Here is a 10,858-nt window from a genome sequence, read left to right as displayed (position 1 = left end):
GCTCTCGTCATATGTCCTCTTGGGGCTCGGAGAGTAGTCAGATTGTACATGGGGATGAACGTGGGATGCTCCGCATCAATGCATCTCCTTTAAACGAGGGCCTCATCTCCAAGAAGTGGGTCTCTATCTCTATGATCAAGTGCTACTCGCCTTTGTCGAGAATATGGCCCGATATCCCCTATATATGAGCTCCTTTTTTTGATATTGTTTCTATCCATATTAGCCATGGGGGTAAGGGGCATCTCCCCATTTTCATTCCCGTTGGACGAGAAGAGAGGGCAAGAGCAACAGAGGAGGAGACACATTCTAGGGCATTTTCAAGATAGTGAGAGAACCCCAAAGTCATGTCTTGATGTAGTGTTTGAGATATTCGCCACTACCACACAAGCTCGCTGAAGTCGGCGCCTGAATCAGTACGACTTATTCATTCTCAACTCCAATTGGAAAGACATGGTTCAGCTCTGCTCTGACACAAAGTTGAATCTCTAAGGAAGATCGTGGAGAACTCGAATGCACACATTAAAGCTAGCTAGCTTGAGCTAGAGGATATAAGCATCAAACAAGGGGAATCTCATCATCTTGCTTCGATGTATGTGCAACAACTTTGTGACAAGGTTAACGTTTCTTATGCCGTGTTGATGTGGACGCAATTCTGTGGACATATTTTGTTGTTGCATTTATTTGCATTGTAGCAAACTTTGATGCATGATGGATGTAATTTGTGTAATTTCCTATTGTGAAGTGCATCTTTATTGTTAATTACTATATGTTGCTTTGTGTGGTCCACAATGGATAAAACGTACCATTGGTTGTTCACGTGCTAAAATAACCATGGCCTAAAAACAGACCGACAGCCCATGAGGCCATGAATGGGCTGAAAGATGTTGTGGGCCGCAGATGAGTCAAAAGCACTACGGGCCATAATTGGACCCAAACACATGGTGGGTTGTTAAGGCGGCGAAAGACATCATGACCAAAAATAGTATGAAAGACATGACATGGCGTTATGGGCGTAAAGACAATGCATGTCTTTTAATGGGCGCAAAGAGATGACGGATTGTTAACGGGTCGAAAGACATCATGTACCAGAAATGTCCCAAGGCCTAAGTTAGCCAAGAACCACTAGGGGCCATTAACGAGCCAAAACATAGCACATACCAAAAAATGTCCTAGAGATAACACGAGCTAGTAATGGTACGAAAGACACCAACGGTTGTAAATTGGCCTAGAAGCATCACGAGACTTTGATGGGCCAAAAGATACCATGGTCCACATATGGGATATAAGAACCAATGGGGTGTAATCATGCAAATGACCCACATGTGGTAATGGCCTGAATTCACACACATGCAAGTGTGTCTTCTGAACCTGAGTCGTAAATGGGATATCTGCAAGCAGGCCCTTAGTGGTCTTATGAATTCTGTGGACATATTTTGTTGTTGCATTTATTTGCATTGTAGCAAACTTTGATGCATGATGGATGTGGCAAGATCCTCTTAGTTTTTGATTATTTACCATGGGGGTTTAAACAAGCCTTTGAGTGGACGTCCCTTTTAACTTAGGGAAAATTGATCGGTGTCATTCGCGAAAGTTGGATATTTATCCTACCACTCAAACGTTGTCTCTGGCATACGAGTAAAAAATAAAATTCCAATGGATCACCTCTTCTTGTCTGTATACAGCTCACTGCAGATGTTACTACTAAGGAAGCATGTGTTCTCTCCAATGGCCGCACTCTCCGGACCTATTCCAACATCCGTTGCAGGGTATTCGGGATGGATACTAGTGTGCTAGCACCAACACCTTCTCCCTGGTTCATTATTGATAGTCTTGAGAAAACTCGCTCTTCCTTGGACAAAACTATCCAATGACGTTGAACGGCGATCCAGCTGCTGTTGACACAATGTTCCTACCATTTATGACAAGCAATTGTATCTATACCTCAGACATGGCTATCACAATATGCATCCTTATATAGGCCGCTTCAGCCTGGATGATCAGTCCTGCGTTGGTCTCGATATTGACAATAGTTGGCCCTTCCAAGAGGCTTACCTATGGTTCAAAGCAAGCATTTTCAACGCCAAGGATTGGTTGAGCTGAAGTTCATTTCATTGCTTGTTGTTTGTTGTGTGATAAAAACTTTGGTATTTACTAGAATGTTTTTTTGGAAATAATATATAATCCAACATGTATCCTCGTTGCCGTCGTGTGGTGATGACTTGTTGTATGTAATGTATGGTACATTTGCATATGCATGTCATAAACTCAATTTGTGAATGGTTTTCGAGACATTTCTTGGAGTGTGAGTACCGTAGTAGTATAGCCAGCATCCGGTTATATGAATTTGCCACATCACAGAGAGCCAACCTAATAGTGGAGTATGCTAGCATAATAAAGCTAGGTGTAGTTAGTTCTAGTTAGTAGTAGTATACCATCCACTAGAGCTAGGTGTCGCATGGAGACTGAGAAATATGGTGATAGCGTGACTACGTGAGGCGGGCTTGTACGTACACTAGTAGAAAAGGGTCTAATGTGAAACTCATTAGTCCCGGTTTGCAATTGAACCGGCACTAATGTGACCATTAGTGCCGGTTCCAACGGCCAGGCGGGCGGCGCTCATTAGTACCAGTTCATGGCGAACCTTTAGTACCGGTTCGTGCCACGAACCGGTACTAAAGAGGTGGTGGCCTTTAGTATGGGTTGGTGGCTCCAACCGGTACTAAATACCCCCCCCCCTTTAGTACCGGTTGGAGCCACCAACCGGTACTAAAGGTGGTGCGCTGCCACCCGCAGTGCACAATGTTTAGTCCCACCTCGCTAGTTGAGAGGAGCTCGCACCGGTTTATAAGCCCCACCGCAGCTACCATGTCGAGCTCCTCTCTAAGCAGGCCATTGTGGGCCTATTGCAAGTCTTCTGCCCTGTGGGGCCTATTGGGCCGTATGGGCCTGCATCCTGGCCCAACTAGAGATTGGGTTTCTAGTCGTATGCAGGCCGTGCCAGCCCAGTAGGCGGGCTGTTTTTGCTTTATTTAAAAAATAAAAATAAAAAAATCCTTACCAACTGGGACTAAAGGTCCCCCAGACCACGGCGCGCCTCGTGCCACGTGGTGGGCCTTTGGTCCCGGTTCATGTTGAACCAGGACTAAGGGGGGGGGGCTTTAGTCCCCACTCTTTAGTGCCGGTTCCAGAACCGGTACTAAAAGTCGTTTTTCTACTAGTGGTAGTATGATATAGGCACATGGCTTGCCGTGTTTCCTACTCCTTCGGTCTAAATGTGGAGAAGATTTGGTCAAGTTCTTCCTCCTTTTGCCAACACGTGGGACATCCAGCATCCAAGTCGTGTCATGCAAGAAAATGGATTGCTAGTTGAAACCACGTGATGTGCATCTTGGGTTAAACTGTAAATAGAATCTTAATCTCGAGTAACTCCAAAAGCGGCCACCAAAGATCTTTATTGGATTTGTTTTTCATCACCATCACGTCGAGGTGAAAGATGTGCAGGTTCAGTGGGTCTTCTTGCGTTATCACTGACATGTGGGACCGCATGTCAGTAAACCGATGATGGGCTCCGCGCGTCTCTTGGTTGGCTGAGAAGAGAGAGAGAGAGAGAGAGAGAGAGAGGAGGGCTGAGCACGGACTCCAGGAAATTTCACAACAATGTGAGTAGTACTAGTGGTGTACCATACTCCTGGAGAGATAATGTGTTCGCTCTACGTAACCAGCACTTCGATATAGTGGAGTGGCATGGGCGATAACTAGCATTCACGTCTAGCAGTACGACACTCGCCACCCACACGAGTCCCATCTGACACCAATTTTCTTGTAGTCCGTGCTACATCCATCTCTTCTCCCTCCTGTTTTCTCTAAGTCAGCCATCACACGGTGGGCGGGGTGAGGGTTTGCCGATAGTCGGTTTGCTCAACTGCGGACCCACTTGTAAGTGAAAATGCAACATAGCACGCATCCCCCCTTGAGTGGTGTGCCGGACCAACCGTGTGGGGGGTGCGACGAGAACACGACATGCTTTCCCTTTTGAACTTGTAACTTGTAAAGTTTGGTTCTGCTCCATGGCACGACCGATAGATAGAAATAACGATTTTCCTTAGAGTAATGAGAAGTTTGGTTCTGCCATGGTTCATGCATGGAGTATGTACGAAAGTTATGAAGTTGATGTGAAAGGTAAGATAATTACTAGTACAATATACCACTACATGGATTTGACAGAAAGATAAAGATACATACGAAACCATGAACGACATTGTCACGCCCTAGTGCACCGGGTCAGCAACTGACATGTGAGGAGCAGCGGCATTGGCGGCAAGCTCAACGTGCTTCTGAACAATGACGTCCAAGGTTGCCTTGCGGTCGAAGAAGGCCAGTGTCCTATCGTCCTCCTCTTGCACATAGTAGTCCTTGTGGATGATTTGTGCCTAGACGTGGGTGATTATGTCGATGGTGTCTGCTGCACCAGGCGCGGTGCGGTGAGCGCGACCTCGAGGTGGACATTCGCTAGCACGACGGCGGGTAGTTGCAGGGCCACCAGTGTGTCGAAGATGTTTCACCATGGAGGACGTTGAGGGTGGTGGGCATCGGAGAGCTTGGGTGCGTGGGCTGGAGGCGCACGTCAAGGTCGTCCGCGAGCTTCTTAACGATGGTGAACTTGTCGAGGAAGCCGACGAGGACCTCGTCGGACAAGGAGACGAATCTGTCATCCAAGAGGCCTCTTTCCCTAGCGGCCTCAAGCACGACCCCGAGACGTTTCTCGGTGTTAGGCCATAGGCCGGCGTCGTTGACCATCTGGCACATCCGGTTGATGCTCGCGCTCATCGCCTCCATGGGTTTAGCTTGTAGTCAACTGATCTTGCGACTGGAGTGATCACTCTTGCCCTTGGTTAGGGTGCATAGGTGCGTAGGATTTTGTAGATTGGACTGGCGGGGAGCCTTTATATGAGAAGTGTAGACTGCGTTGCATTCACGTGTGTGTTGGCCATCTACTCCTCGGCCCTCCCTTCGTGTCGGTGCAATATAGTCATCTCACTGAGACCAAGTAGGGCAAAATGAGAGAACTTTGATGTTTACTAGTTTATTGGTCCCCTTTGCATTTTGTGCCAAGTTTTGACCTTTGATTTAACTAGTAAAATGTTACTGCATGTAACCAAAAATAATATCATTGGAAACAATGTTCAAATACGAATCCAATGATACAATTTTTTGGTGACATGCATTATTATTATTTTAGTTAAATCTATGGTCAAAATTTGGCACAAAATAATAAGGGGACCAATAAACCAGGGCGGAGGTAGGAGTAGTATTTTGTAATTAATGTCATTGCATAAAGAGAATTGAGCACTGCATGTTGTGCTACGTAGTCTCAGGTCATTAAATGCATACGCACCCCATGTCTTCTATTGGGTGATTTCTTTTTTCATAGCAAAAACGGGGAATGAGGTGGGTACTCAATTTACCACACCTAAAAGTTTTGGGATTATTTTGTTTTCGTAACGTGACTAATGCACCAGTACGGAGGGAGTACAATTGTAGTCTTTGATTGCAACTTTTTGTTGGTAGCTTACCAAGATGACCACTCGGTGAGTACAATAGTAGTCTAATTGATGAGACTTCAGATTTGAGCCATCTACCGGAAGGGAGAGTGTATAATATCATCGGGAACTACATTCAAAACCGAATAAAACTATACTCCATGTGTTTATTTATAGAGGGAGTAGTATATTTGTTGTGACATGCATTACTAGATATTGCTACTCAAATACTAAGTATAGACGGACGTAGTAGTACTACTAAATCTAGACGGTGGTGCTAGTACTGGTAGTAGTACTACCAATATAGTAGTGTTGTACTACTCATTGGTCAAATTATTATGTGCTGCTCCTCACAGTAAAGTGACAAGAACCTGCGATGGAGATGACACCTAAGTGTAGGCATCGTGTTCGGCATACCAAAGTTAGCCTCATCATGTGCAGTCACTATCATCACGGCTGTAGAGCTAGCCTGCTTAATTTCCAGTGCATTGCCATGAGTATCTCTACTCTTTTCTTATACGAGTAGGATGCCCTTGCATGGCACGGAACACCAAGATTGGGGGTGGATGGAGCCTGCAGCGGCCATCGCGCCAGATTGTTCCATGGCCTTTTAGATGTGATGGGGAGGAGATAAGGCTGATTGTGAGAGACAAGGAGTTGTTTGTAAATAGCAAACAAGTGCGGGCATCTTTTTGCAAAACTGCAGCAGTTTGCGTTGTATGCGTCAGATCTAGATCCGACGACTATTGGTGAAAGATGGCAGGCACACCATCATCACCAAATCAGGACCTCTTTGATTCGCAGAATTTTGAAAACGCGGGAATAGGAAAGGTATAGGATTGGAGTGTCATGCCCACTTGAATCCTATAGGATTAGCAAGGAGCGTTTGATTTTATGGGAAAAGCAAAGGAATTGTAAAAGGAGGTTAGAGTGGATGTTAGATTTCCTATTAAATGTAGTACAAAAGATTCCATTGGAAAAATTTCTATGGGATTCAATCTTATGAATCAAAGGACAAGCGTAGGAAAAATTTCAAAGCATTTCAATCCTCCAAAAATCCTATAGAATTCCCTTGAATCAAAGGAGCCCTCATGTTCTTATAGGAGTAGTATAGAGAAACACTTATAAAAAACCGAGTTGGTGACGATGGTGGGCCTGCCATCCTGTAATATAGACCGTCTGATCTATATCTGACGGATAGAAAGCAAAATATTGCAATTTTCCAAAAAGATACCCGCACCCCTCTCCACATTTGCAGATAAGGCCTTCCCTCATTCATCTTCGTCTCCCACAAGATAAATAGCTCGTATAAATGCATCTTGATGTTCCATGCAACGCATATGCCTCTTGCTGGTAATAATAAATATTGTACTCGAGTAATGGGCATATCGTTGTCGCACCTATGCATGCTAACATTTATCGTAACATAGTACTACCTCGTGCTATTTAGTCATAATATTACATGTTTCAAACTGATATTACAAATGTTACGAGTAATATTGCACCTACGAAGGGGGAATTATTAGGAAGTTTACGTAAGAACTTTTGTTAGTTTAGGTAATGCAGCATTATCGTACAAATTAAAATCCACCGCCCTCACAAGTCACTAATGGGAAAATAAATTTTTGAGTCTCTAGCGACTTGATGTTTCAAAAACAAATTCAGCTTCTGCGGAGACTTTGTCATTTAGCCTTAGATGCTTGCGGCGATCAGCACGCCATTCATTGTTGCGCCAGAGAACGCCAAACCTCATTGCCTTGAGCACACTTGCCTCCAGAATAGAGAACCTGGCCAATTTAATCTCAGATGTGCTGCCTCGGTAGTTGATCAAATCAATTTCTATAAGATGGAGATCAAGGCATTCGATGAGATTGTTATAGTGCAGCACATTTTTCACTTTCGGGTCTTTTTTATCTGCAAAAGAAGAGAACATATTAGAGCAGTTGGCTGTATAAAATTGCCATGTCATCAAGAGGTACCAATATCATTCGCTCATACAATAGGGTTGACTCTAAGGCTAGTGATATTTTTTCACTCTCTCTCTCTCTCTCTCTCTCTCTCTCTCTCTTTCCTCTCGTTTACCAAGGAGCACTTGAAGAGCTTCGGCATTTGTTTCCTTCCACTATGTGGCCGATGCCATATTTATCAAAAGTATGCCACATAATACGCATCGATGTCAAATCAAAAGATTTTGGCACCGCTCTAGCGATGTGAGAGAGTTGGCACCATTGTGCACATAGAACCACATGTATAAACAAATCAATCAAACCAACTACACCAGCCTCTCCCTCTCCCAAACATGTGTTTTTTATTGCCTCAGTCCTCTCCCTCTCCCACACAAGTGTTTTTTCATTGCGTGAGTTAATTTGGCACCGGAGCAAAGTAGGTGAGCAATGGAGGGACATCGATGCCAAATGCATCATAAGTGAATTTGGCATGTGTTTTGGGCCACTTTTGTACTACCTCGTATTTAGTGAAAAAATTTGACCATAGATTTACCTAAGAAAATGCCAATGCATGTCACCAAAAATTATACCAATTGAAATTATGTTCAAATTTTTAGTGACATGCATTAACATTTTGTCAGTTAAATCTATGGTCAAATTTTGATACTACAAAATATGATGAGTAAACCAGGATGGAGGTAGTACTTGCTCTTAGGCTAACCATAGAGTTACTAGTCTAAGTTACTTGCCACTATGACTAGCCTAGGCTACTAGTAGTACAACAAAAAAACAATGCAGTGAGAAAAAATACTAAATTTTTTCTTTCCGTGCAGTGCGTAGATGCAGATTTGAACACTACACTTGTCATCGTAATGATTATGAAAAAAATGAGCTACGTTGTGATTACCGTTTACCAATAGGAAAGAAGTTTCACCTCGATGAGTAGCTTCTCGATGCACGGAAAGCATGTAAGGGATCCAACACCTTGATCCAGATTGGGGTTGATATATTTTATTGGCAAGATCATCACTGTGCACACAGATTGGGTCAAGCTTGTGAGAATCATTTTCTGGATGACAGTCGTATATACATCAAGAAGAAATTTAAAAATTTGAATTTCAAGAAGTCGGAGAAGAAGATGAGTGTTGTACCTGAACAATTACGGATCCAATAAAGAGTTCGTAGAATTTGGTAGACGAGTACACCAACGCTGTCCATTTTGACGTGTCAGTGACCCCAATTTTTGTTGGACCTTCTAGATCAGATACAAGCAATCTCTCAAGGAAAGGCGCATTCTCAATGACCATAACGTGGAACAGCTGGAGTGATCTCTTCCCAATTGATGTCTTGTTGCGGGGCCAGCAAGACACATAAATCCATCGGCTATTCGTCGAGGCGATATGGAGGCTAATGAACCCATGGATCTGCCGAAGACGAAGGTACTCGAGCGCAATACAGCTGCGGAGCAGGTGCTCCATAGCCTTCTTCAAGATGCCAACATCGAAGAGGTTGAGCTTCTTGAGTTGAGGGAGAAGAAGTGAGGGCGCAACACTAACCTGGGGAAAATAGCTGGAGCTGGAGCTGGCGTGGCACAGCGTTGGCGTGAGGCGGAGCGCGTACGATGGCAGAGAGCGACATCATCCAGCTTCAAACCTAAGTTCCTCGAGATGAACTAGGGCAGGGGATAAGAACCACTCATCAAACTTGGATTGGACCTTGCAGTTGGTATTGAGGGTGCGATGAAAGGATCTTGGAGACTGCGGCCATGCATTTGCAATCCCCATCGCAGAGGCAGCTGTCGACAGTGAGGTTGAGGGGGATGCGGCGCCAGAGGGGGCACCACCGCCGGGAGAGCAGGGTGGTCCGCACGATTTGGTGGGGAGGAGGCTGATGATGACCAGCAGCATGTCATCGGGGAGGCTGCTGATGAAGTCCAGGCTCACCGAATGCGGTTTTGGCTCGAGTCACCACTGCTTGTTTGCTGCCTCGCCGTCCATCTCAGCAGGCGGCGACACCGGTGTACACGTGTGCTAGTGTGTATTGTGTGTTGTGTGTGTGTGTGTGTGAGTGCATCCTTGTGTGCATGCCACACAGTGGTGAATTTGGCGTGAGTGTGTCCTTCACGCGGAAGAAGTGTGTTCTCAATTTACTAGCGTGTGGGGTTCTACCCCAAGCAGTTTCAACTTTGTTTACTTCACCGCGTGTCAGATGGGCCTCTAGTTTACTTATTTTCACCCACTGCCACATGGGCCAGCACACGAAGATAGAGAACACGAGCTGACAAGGCAGCATGTGGACTGGTTGACTGGTCAACTAAACAATATGCGAAGCTATACGCTGACGCAGTGACAGTATAATCCCTCGATATAGAGAGTTCGAGTGATAGGGGAAGCCCGTGAGAGATAGTAGAGAGAGAAAGAGCTAGTCCCTCCATTCAATAATGTAGTGCCTATATTTTTTTTAAAGTCAAACTTTTGAAACTTTGAGCAAGTTTATAAAGAAATTACTTATACCTACAATACCAAAGATAAATGATAGTATGAAGTAAGTACATGTTGTGATGAATCTAGTGACCGTTCCATATGTAAATGTTTTTCTCCACATATACCTGGTCAAACTTTTCTGAGGTTTGACTTTCCAAAACATCCATATGTTTATGGACGTGAGAGAGTACCTAACTAGAGAGAGGGAGAGAGAGAGAGAGAGAGAGAGAGAGTGAAATAGAAAGAGTGAGTGAAAAAAGTGTGTGTGCGTGTGTGAAAGAGACATGGACAACACACGATAAATTAGAGAAAAAGTGTGGGTGTCTTACACAAACATATCACACATGCATCTTCGATAGCGGAAGCGAGGTGAGGAGATAGTTTGTGGTTGTTTGCAATCGAGAGGGAAAGACCCCTAGCATGTGGCCAAGAGAGGTCTGACAAACAAGGGAGAGAGGTCGAGAGAGACGTATGGAGAAAATGCAGACATGGGGAGGAGAGAGTGTATGTTTGTGAGAGAGAGATCCCCTGGAGATCGTGATGGGATTACTTGGGTGGGAGATCGAGTGACAAGGTGTGTGCACGATAGAAGATACCCCGAGAGATATCGAGATAGACGTATGGATGGAAGGAGACAATTAATACGTGTATTCCTGATGGCTAGTGAGAGATAGTCATACTTAGGGGGGAGTGCGTGCACCTATGATGGAGTGAGGGATTACGGTACTTAGGGGGGTGCGTGTCACATAGAGAGAGAACAAGGGCACAAAGTGTTAGATGAGTCTATGTAGCACGAGCGAGGTATTTATATGTGTGAACCAGGGAGATATAAAGTTTGAGAGAGATAGAGGATCCCCAATACGATTGAGTGGTGCGCCAGATAGCTAAG

Source organism: Triticum dicoccoides, chromosome 6B, assembly GCF_002162155.2.
Source record: "Triticum dicoccoides isolate Atlit2015 ecotype Zavitan chromosome 6B, WEW_v2.0, whole genome shotgun sequence".
NCBI classification, from domain to species: domain Eukaryota; kingdom Viridiplantae; phylum Streptophyta; class Magnoliopsida; order Poales; family Poaceae; genus Triticum; species Triticum dicoccoides.
Note: the sequence above shows the minus strand (reverse complement) of the source record.